This window comes from Nanorana parkeri, unplaced genomic scaffold (assembly GCF_000935625.1).
Source record: "Nanorana parkeri isolate BGI_ZX_2015 unplaced genomic scaffold, ASM93562v1 scaffold562, whole genome shotgun sequence".
In the NCBI taxonomy this organism is placed as follows: Eukaryota; Metazoa; Chordata; class Amphibia; order Anura; family Dicroglossidae; genus Nanorana; species Nanorana parkeri.
This window is the reverse complement of record NW_017306830.1, coordinates 641,565-652,517: the sequence shown is the minus strand read 5'-3', so window position 1 is coordinate 652,517 and position 10,953 is coordinate 641,565. Positions and strand designations below refer to the sequence as shown.

At 45.6% G+C, this 10,953-nt stretch overlaps 1 protein-coding gene across 1 annotated transcript in view; it reads left to right on the top strand.

Annotated features, from left to right (window-relative positions):
* The window catches only part of CUNH11orf49 (chromosome unknown C11orf49 homolog), a 102,007-nt gene that overhangs the window by 46,040 nt on the left and 45,014 nt on the right, over positions 1 to 10,953 (top strand). The window lies entirely within an intron of this gene.

The following is a 10,953-nucleotide window of genomic DNA, read 5'->3' as shown; positions in this document are numbered from 1 at the left end:
ACTGGCCGTCCTCCCCCGCTCTCTCTCCTGACTGTCTCTCCTTGCTCTCTCTCCTGACTGTCTCTCCTCTCTCTCTCTCTCTCCTGGCTGTCATTCCTCGTTTTCTCTCCTGACTGTCTCTCCTTGCTCTCTCTCCTGACTGTCTCTCCTCTCTCTCTCTTTCCTGGCTGGCTCTCCTCGCTCTCTCCTGGCTGTCATTCCTCGTTTTCTCTCCTGGCTGTCTCTCCTTGCTCACTCTTTCCTGACACTCTCTCCTTGCTCTCTCTCCTGTCTGTCTCTCCTCTCTCTCTCCTGGCTCACCTTGCTATATTATGCAAACAGTGTAGTGCAACAGGCTGTGTAAACTAATATTCGTTGATGTAATACATAGCACTTCAACCACCAGAAAGGTGACAGGGAGCTTGGCTCAGCAGACTCAGGCTAATAGGTAATCATGTGTGCACAGCGAAATAAATATACCAACATGGAATAAAGGGGCCGCCATTCACACCCTTCCTGATCTACCAGCATCAGCTTTGAGAGCTACTGGTAGATCACCATCTACCTAATGGGCACCCCTGTTCTAAAATGTACAATTTAAAAGGAGTAAAAAGGAATAGGAAATGTTTGAGTGTGATGATAGGATGCTTCTATTTAAAAAAAAGTTTAAATTTAGTACTTTTCTCTTTGAAAATGTGATCCTGTAAGTTCCTATTCACCTGGCTCCTGGTGACCTGCATACAACCTCCCTCTGCTCTAGTATGTGCAGAAACACATCCTCCTGGCTTTGTGTTCCAAGCTTGGAAAGGTTATCAGAGCGGGCACTGCAGGGGAGGGCGGCAGCTCCAGCAGGTGCCTCGCTATAAATCAGAGTGCGTGTAGAAGTCCCCAGGGCTGTTTAAAAAGTATTTGTTACATGGAAGGATATAAAATAATTACATTGTTTTGTTTTAACTGAGCCGCCTGATTCCTGAGAAACATGGGTCCGTTCTCACAAAGTGATCTAGCTCAGTATAGTAATACCTCCTGTTCAAGTTCAGCGGTGTATAACCACATCAATCACAGGGCCCGCAATTCACTGGGCGGGGGGAGCAAAAGTCCCCAGCCAAGACTCTATCAGGATGTTCAGTGAACATACGTGTGCCATACTAATGCTGGCCCTGCAGCCCTGTGGGCTGAACAGAAGAGATCTAACAGACTTCTCCATCCACATTGGGATCACCACTCACCCCTGCCAGGCAATTGAATTTAGACATTCCCTGCCTGCCGCTGTCTCAATACCTAAACAGCCGCTGCAGCTGATTGGCTGAAATCACTCTTTGGCCAACTGTCTTCGTCCTGACTCCTTTGACTAAATTCAATTTAGGAGTTGACTTTTCTGGAGCCGCCAGGGCCACCTAGCTGTTTAGCGTAGATGGAGGAATATTCCTCCCCCGCCAGGTTATTGTATTTAGAAAGCCAGTGCCCGCTGCTGTCAGAATACACGAAAGGTCACTGGAGCTGATTGGCTGCAGTCGCTGTTCAGCCGACAATTATCACTCCAGCTCCTTTAGCTAATGTGGATTGAGTACTCAATTGTTGTCAGTAAGCCATTTTGTATATGGGCCTCTTTAAGCAGCGGTTCTACTATGTAGGTTTCAGAGAAAGGGCCATTTTCCCTCCAGGTCTTACCTACAACGGCTGCCACCTCATTCCTATATCACTGGGATATGGAGGAAAAGAGGCTTAACCTCCACATATGGAAAGGCTTCTTTTAGGGATGCACTGATAACGTTTTTTCGGTACGAGTACCGATATTTTGCTGCCGGTACTCGCCTCTGCTGGCATGGAGCTGGCTTCCCGGGCAACCAGGAAGCTGGACAGCGGGTATTGAGATGCTGCCCGGCTTCCTGATTTCCCAGAAAGCTGGCTCCATGTTTGGCCCGGCTCGATGCTGATTGGCTGGGAAGCCAGCTTCCCAGCCAATTAGCATGGAGCTGGCTTCCCGGTCAATGAGGAAGCCGGGAGGCGGGTCATTACTCGCCACCTGACTTTCTGATTGCCCGGTCAAGCCGGCTCCATGTTCCCCTACGGCACTGCCAGTCAGAGGAAGTTCCGGTATCAGGGAAGGTATCGGAGCATTTAGGCGGGTATGAGTACTCGCCTAAATACTAGTTATTGTCACTGATACTAGTATTGGTATTGGTGCATCCCTAGCTTCTTTATTGTTAAAATGTGGATCAGACTTCCACTAAAGGTAGTTGTAGCCAACACTGTAGTTTAGGAAAAGGTGTAATGTTTTTCTTAATGCGCCAAATATAACGGGCTATTACCCTTTGTTATGCCTGTGTAGATTTTTGTTCCAGGGGGTTGGTCACCTTTTCATTTTCACGCTCTTTCATACCCAGAAGTACCGAGTGTTCTCAGAGCTCCCGGAAGCTGAACATAGCAGTAGGCGTTGAAGAAAAGATGAATGTGTTGTTGGGGAGAGGGGTATTGAGGGATAGGCAAAGCACGTTTGCTTTAACACTGCGGCATGACTTAAAGCCTTTCTCTGGGGAAAGACACAAAACTTTGGGGCTGCCTCACATTAAAAGGGTTAAATGCTCATGTATCAGGAAAATCAGTTTTGCTTACCTGATCCCCGCTCCAACAACAGTTGGCACACACCTTGTCTTCCCTTTGTTCAGACTTGTGGACTGTCCCTCAGCATCCTCACGTATAATGCAAGGCTATAGACCCTGTATTGTACTTCATGACGTCAGCTGGCCTCCGACCACTGGAGCATAGGGAGGAAGAGGCTGCAGGTTCCGGTCTTGGAGTCCGAAGTGAGCGGGGATTAGGTAAGTAAAGTCCTTTTTTTCAGGTACCTTAGACCTAAATGAGCATTTAACCCTTGCAGTACAGGTGCAGCCCGACTGCAAATGGGAGTTTGTTTTTTTTTACCAGCGTTCAGCGTTAATTGAAGGACATGAAGCCAAGAAGAGCAAAGCTGAGACCTCTGTTGTCTTTGCCCTCCCATGTATAAGCATGTGCGCAGAGCGCTGGCAAAACACCAGGCAGCTTTTATCCTGAGCTGTGCGGCTGACATATGAAGTGGTGAAGCACATACCAGATCTGGAGGACAAAGAACGGGGAAAGCAGCCTTTGAGCCTTGTTGTTACAAGTTGTGGTAAGGCAAAGCAAACAGGCTCAAGTTAGTAAATGCAGATCCCTCTATCCCGGCCTCTACGATCGCTGTGATAAATTAAGACTTATTTGAGTGGTGAAGCGATTTGCTGAGAAAAGCATGCACCGAATTTATATAAGTACTGTATCTTTCATAAGCACTGTCTGCATGTCCCCAGTCCCCACTACAATGGTGGATTATAATGAGGGCAGAACAGGCGTCTGCTTTGTACCCCAGACTCCAGGGACCCATGAGGGTGCTAAACCGGCACTTCAGTGCTATTTATAATAGGTCAATTTCAGCTTTGAAGTCCTTAGATTTTTTTTTCTTCAGAAGGAGGTCAACAAAGGCAGGTATTCTTCTCAGTAAAGATTTCCCTTCAGGAATATGTTAACCCAAAATCTGTTTTCTGCATGTTTGGCATCATTCCTTACAGTTTTCCCCTTTTGCCATCAAAATTGAGAACCCCCTGTTATATGTTTGAGTTCCAATTCACACAGCAGACCTAAAAACAATTAGTAAAACATTTTTTTTACCTTAAGTCCTCATTCACACTGCCGCGCGTATACGCGGGTACGTGCGTATTGTACCAAATGCAACATATGCAAATAAATGGCTCCATACCCACAGCCGCGTATGGAGCCGTATATTTGCGTAGCGTATATATGCGCAAAAACAGAATGGAACAGAGATGCGTCCGGGCAGCGTATTTCTGCGTATTTACGCGTGTTTACGTGCATATACGCGTACAGCACATTAAAAATTCCATTACGAGTGATGCATTCTGGGATTGCATATAGTGCACGCATATACGCTCGTATATATGCACATAGACGTATATATACACGCAATATACAATTTTGCTTGCGTTGTGTGTGAATGAGGCCTTACCATTCATTTCTTTGGAGGAGACCTTGGGCCAGACTGCAAGCTACTCTAAACAATTGAAAGTGGAGAAATATAAAGTGCGTACAGACTAGGGTTGTACTTGTACTCGCCCAAATGCTCCGTTACTTTCCGGAATACCGGATAACGGAACTTCAAGTCAGAGGGAGGTTTCCCCTGAGCGGCAGTGCTGGGAGGGAACATGAAACCGGCTTCCCGGCCAATCAGGAAGCCGGGCGGTGGGTAATAACCCGCCTCCAGGCTTCCTGATGGGCCGGGAAGCTGGCTTGATGCTGATTGGGTAGGAAGCCGACTTCCCACCCAATCAGCACGGAGCCAGCCAATCAGCACGGAGCCAGCCAAATAGCACACAGCCAGCCAAATAGCACACAGCCAGCCAATTCAGCATAGAGCTGGCTTCTCGGGCAGTAAGCCGGCCGGAATGCGATGCAGTGCGTTCGAGGGGCTGTCCGCCCTGGGGTTTAGGGTGTGAACCGACCCTTATTCTCTAGCTGTTATTTTCCAGTGCAGGTTTGAATCCTTTTGTTTGCTGTGAGGCAGCACAGTGTTCTTATGAATACCTTGACACTGATAAATGAGGTCTGAAATATCTGAATGCAGTAAAAGTGCATACAGTACAACGATCATGGTTCACTGCCAGGATACTCGGGCGCCTTTCTGCCACCTCATAGTTGTGTGGGTTCATGTTTGTTCAGCTCCCACGTGGGCTCCCTCATCCTGGGTCATTTTCAGCAGCTGTCAGGCCTGTCACCCTACACTGACTATCTTCAGCTGGGCTGCTGAGGACAGTATAGATGTTGTAGGACAGGCTGTGCCTGCCAAACCAGTGCTAAGATCTCAGGCTACGTGAGAACCCTCAATACCCACCTGTGTAACCTTCCCATCTATTCTGCTTCCAGCCTTGGAGATTTGCTTGCTACCCTTAAAGAGCTCTTGTTTCTTTATAGAGTGTGACCCGGAGGAGGGGGAACACCCCCCCCCCCCCCCCCCCCCCCTCCCCCCCCACCTGACCCGGAGGAGGGGGAACCCCCCCCCCCCCACCCCCTGCACCTCGCACACAACAATAGCGGTTTGAGTTACTGCACACCCCACTGTGCCGCTCTGATCAAAGGGACATTCTCTTGTTTCCAAGCATCTTACTTTTATAACTATACTCAGCACCCATGACAAGCAGCCCTATAGGCAGATGAGCAATAGACAGTGTTGACTTACTGACCTCCTCAAGCTAGAAAACAAGACATGGGGAGGGGTAAAGAGTTTTGAATCCCCTCTTTGTGAGCAAAGGGCTCATCAGCATTTTGCAGAATGATACATTGTCGGATCTTTAGGACGCCAGGGGGTTAAATCTTTCTGCTGGGTAAAGAATTTTCAAGCCATTGTCCCCGATGTATGTATTTGTGTGTGATCAGCACATACTGTGCACACATGGTGAAGGGGTGGGTAGCTCTTGTGGTAATGAGCCATGTACAGCAAGGCCTGGTCTGCGTGGCATAAGTTATGCACTGCTATGTATTTATAGGGCATTAATTTCCAACAGCCGAAAGCTACAGATAAAACATGATACGCAGGGCCTCAGGCTTAATGGTTTTATACAATTCATAGCACACCTGTGATATTCGCCGTCCATTTCATTTTAGAGTGTGGAAAGAATAGTGCATTACCGGTGATCGCATATTTTTTTTAGTTGATGTCATTGCAGGGTTCATCCTAATAATTTGAATATAATTCTTTTATTTAAAGCCAAATTCTGGGCACAGTAATCCTATTGAATTTAGACAAGTTACAAAGTTCCTTTGCTGTAAAACCACATGCCATGTTCTACACTGCTGCCTTCACCCCGCAAATCCTCTTCTTGTGGGTAGAAATTCAGCTCTAGTTGAACTTCCATGCCAACTCTGGCTGTAAGTGTTGCAGGTGCATAGAGCATAGACCTCAGGCCTGCAATTGCATCTCCGTCCCCCCTTCTCCTCCTGGCCAATCAATTCAGCTCCAGGCACCTACATGTAAAGAAGAAGATTTGCAGAGAAAAGGCGACAGTCTAAAACAGTGGTTCTCAACCTGTGTAAGCTCAGGGCCCACATTTGTCCTTGGTCATTAAGTCGTGACCCAAGTTGCTCCGCACTGGAACGCACAGCATTGCTGTACCGTGCGTTACGGTGCAGGCGATTGAACTGTGGGTGGGAGATGCCTTTGGTCTGCCATTCAAATGAATGGCAATGCAACACACCTCCCACACCAGAATGCTCGGTAGGTGCAATTGCATGATAAGGTGCGTTAATCGCATGGGAACGGGCCATCAAAAACACTGACATACATACACAACCACAGACACAATCTCACACTCTCCGACATTCTCACATACACGCAGGGCCGGTGCTAGGATTCTTGCCTACACAGGCAAGGTGCATTTTTGCAATAATATCTGCACAATATATGAGAGGGACCAATGCCCACCTTACAGACATCTAAAAAGATTGTTCAAACCACACGTTCAGAGGACAACGCTCTACTAAACTGTAGACTACGTTGTCCATAATCCTTCACACATAGACTGGTTTCACATTGTAGCTTAGGGGCCAACTTTGGATGTTGGATGTTGTGAATAAAATTGTTGTTATACTGTATGTCACGGGGCCTCCCGTGAGGAAGTTTATATGACGAGGAACTTAAAATAAATGAACATTCTGCTTTTGCTATCCTAAAAGGATTTTGGCATGCTGGTGACATTTTCTACATTTTGCTGATTATTTGCAGCGCTATCTGCAGTCACTGCGAGCACCCTCCCATTACAAGGGACTTTCGGTAAGGAGTGTAGCAAGGAAAAGCATCTATCCCGTAAGGAACTGGCCCCATCGCGCTTTTATTTTTTGTAATCTTTAAAATAAAATGTAATAAACCATATTTAGTGAAAATAAAAAGTTACGGTCAAAGTAATGGGAGATAAAAATTTACTTAGAGCTGGCATGTGACTGAGAAGTAAACCCCGGCAACCTCTGGAGAAACCCAAGGGCTTCACAGAACCTTGGTGGAAAAAGAATAGGTTAAAATGCAAATTTATGTATTCGGGTGCTAAACGTTTGCAGGCAAGTTACTGATTAAGATGGGCTACACTGGGAGAATCAGAGTTGGAAAAAGATTTAGGGGTCCTAGGGAACTACAGACTTACTCTCATGCATTAAAAGTGGTACTTATTCAAGATACGCTTACCCATTTACAAAACACCAGTTTGGCCCTTTTCTTGAGCATACAGTCTAGTTTTGGTCACACATCAACAGAATGTCAATAGGGATGTCCTAGATTTCAAGTTTGGATAAGATGTAGTGTCACCATTTCTTTTAATGCTTATAAAGATGTCTACACATCAAAACAAAAAGAGAGACAACTGAAATAGATCAGATTGATTTGGTGTCAAATAGGAACAGTCCCTCCAAATGAGGGACTGTTGAGAGCTCATTCTTAAGCTGGCTACACACCAAGCAAAATCTTGCTGTTTCCAAAATTTGCTCAGTGGGTGGCCCTGTCTGCCAGCTTACCTCTGAAAACCTTTGAATCCTCAATTGTTGGCCGAACAGACACTGTTCAGGTATTTTGGCAGCCGGTGGGACCAACTGCCAACGTACAATAGCTGCAGCCGGTTGGTTCCTCCATCCATGCAGTTTAACATGGATAGAGGAATCTGTTAGAATATTTTTTCCTTGTTGGCAATAGTTGGACAGAAACACAATTACTGTTGTATACCAGCTTACAGTACATACTCATGAAAGCAATAATCTGTGGATAAGCAAGTCATGTATTTGAGACACAGCGAGCCTTTAAATATAAGGTAGTTTCTGTAATCACTTGTACAAATTCAAGCTTCAAGTTAATGTTTAGTGGGAAATGTCTCCCAAGCAGACTGGCACAGCAGCCAGATCTCACTTTCTGGTATCTCACAATGTCTGCGGCTCCCTGTATAGACTGTGCAATCATGCCATTGATAGTGAAGATATTTCCTGTGCAGTGATAAGCTGCTGAAGGACGACCGCTGTGGGTACCAAAAATTAGAAACTAGATAAACACAGCACAGAACTTCACAGGAACATCTGGTCTGGTTGGGTGATGTTCAGTTTCTCTGATACTTTCATTGACCTGTTGGGTCACCCCCCTGGTCTATCTGTCCTCTTTTCTTTTGTCTTTGTCTTGACTTCTCTCTCTCTCTGTATTTCTCCTCATCTTTTCTTTTTCTCTTTAATACTTACTAGTTTCTTCTATCTTGGGCCTGTTGCTTCTACTTCCTTTTCCAATTTAATCTATGGATTACTTTCTGCCAGTTAAGATTTTTTTTTACTTTTGCCCTCTATATCTTCTTACCCTACTTTCTCATTTTGGTATGCGCACTATAGTTCATACTGGTACTAACACATGTTTTTTTTATTCTGTACATTTTTGCTTTACACTTTAATACACCCTGTTTTAGGGATGCACCAATACCGTTTTTTTGGTATCGAGTATATTTAGGTACTCGCCGATAAAGAGTACTGATACCGGTACTTCCGCTAGCATGGAGGTGGCTTATGGTCAATCAGGATCGAGCTGACTTTTTGGCCAATCAGGAAGCAAGGTGGCGGGACATTGCCCACCTTCCTGACTGGCTGGGAAGCTGGCTCCTGTTTTGGCTGAATCGATACTGACTGGCCGGGATGCTGGCTTCCCAGCTAATCGGCATAGACCCGTCTGTTTGGCCAGCTCGATGCTGATTGGATGGGAAGCTGACAGTCACCGCTCACTGCAGGGAGACAATCGGGAAGTGAGCGGATCAGCGGCATGTTTCTGCTCACTTCCCGATCAGTAGAGCCGACCTGTGACAGCTTCTTTGTCACAGGTCGGCTCTAACTATAAGGATGAGTGGATATCACTCACCTCATAGTTCTCCTTTAACTTATGTTAGGCATTTACCTGTAGAAGTAATCCTTGTGTAGACATCCAAAAGCCCTGAGACAGCTGCTGGGTGCTGCCATCTTGGATTTAATGTTAGCAGCCCCAGCAGACTCAGAGCTGCCATTCTTTAGCATGTCCTTGCAGCTACATAAAAGGTTATGTAAGACTGCATCATACATGTCATTTGTTTATGTTTTTATTTTTTTGAATTTTTAAATATATAGTGAGCCACATTAAAAGGAATTGGTGGAAATATTCTCCAATAGGCAGCTCAGTGGCTTAGCGGTTAGCGCTTCTGCCTTGCAGCTCTGGGGGTTCCCTGGACTGAATCCCAGTCAGGACACTATCTGTAAGGAGTTTGCATGTTCTCCCTGTGCTTGTGTGGGTTTCCTCCCACCCTCCAAAAGACATGCTGGAAGGTTAATTGGCTGCTGTCTAAATTGGCCCTAGTATGTTTGTGGGATAGGGACCTCAGACTGTAAGCTTCTTGACAAGCAGGGACTGATGTGCAGTATGTAAAGCGCTGCGTAAATCGTCGGCACTATAGAAATACTTCTAATAATTACAATGTATATTTGTGGCGGATGTGCCTTAAATATTGGCCATTCATGTGGATGAGAATTATTTTCCCATCTACCATAAGCTGCTGTGTTGTGTTTATAGCGCATGAATTATCGATTGTCTTCCCGGCGCGAAGTCTTTGATCGCCGCGTCTTTGTTATTTTGTGCGGTGTCCTTGTTTTGTTTCAGTCTCATGACAATTTGCTGCGCTTTGTATCTCCATGTTGATCGTTCCTTCTGGAGTGGGGAACCGGCGGCTGAACGCCCATTTTCTGTTGGGAGAAATAGTCAAGACTTGTTGGCTTGGCGCAGAGGTTTGAGTAAGACTCGGTACCTGGCATCCCATGACCTTTTATGTTACATGTCTACAGGTTCCTGGGATTGCTTAAACGATTCTCCTCGCCCTGGCAGAGCGCCCACTCCTAATTTCAAAACACTGGGAGACAATGGAGCTTTTTGAAAAGGCGTTCCTACGCCCGGGGCACTGGTAGCTGCACAGGGCACGTTGTACTCGCACTGCTTTTATTTTCTGTCCTCCTTTTGCAGTGCACTGCGTATCTCTGGGGCCCGAGCCACGCAGGTGTCTAGGAATTGTATTCCACATGTACGTTTGCTGATAATCGGGGTAACTCCTGTGTTTGGCAGGCAGATCTTAGGAAGGAAAAGCTGAAATTCCTGTCCAAAGTACAGATCTGGCATTGAATGTCTGGCTCATGTACACTGTGTGCCAAAGCCGCTCCACTGATCTAATAACAACCCTTGCAAGTCAAACGATGAAGGTGTATCAGTCTTAAAGGAAGACACTACCCTATTCCTTATTTTATCAACCCCCTTGCATAGGTTCCAGAATTGCATTACATTTTTATACATATTTTTTTATATTTTATGGAGAGGATCAGAGAAATGGGAACTTACAATCACTTACCAGTGTGATGAAAAGAGAGAAATACTCGTAGCCAATCAGTCAGTATAGCAGAATTGCATTGTGTTAAGGTAGAAATGAAGACAAAACTTTTTTAATAGTTGTGGATAGAGTTCACACCTGGGTGTATCGTTGTGTGTTTCTTTCCGCGCTGAAACGCATGAAAATCAAAATCCCATGTATTCCTAAGGGGGCCATACACGCAAACACACATAAAAATAAGCCAGTCCGTTGTTTTAAAATAGTCCTTGAGCTTCTTTTGAGGAGCTTATCAGCTCGTTTTTCGAGCTGATCATCGTGTTTTTGAACTTTTTCATGCCTTTTTTTTGCACGTTTTGGCAGCTAAGACATTTGAAAATGAACTGAAAACGCACTTTAAAATGCTCTTACATATGCACAGAAAACACCTGTAAAAGACGCATGGAGAACGCACAAAAAAAGTGCTGAAACGCTGTCACTCTGGTGTCAATGCAGTCTGAGGGAGGGTTATAATCCGGTCAGTATTTTTTTGCCATCTGTG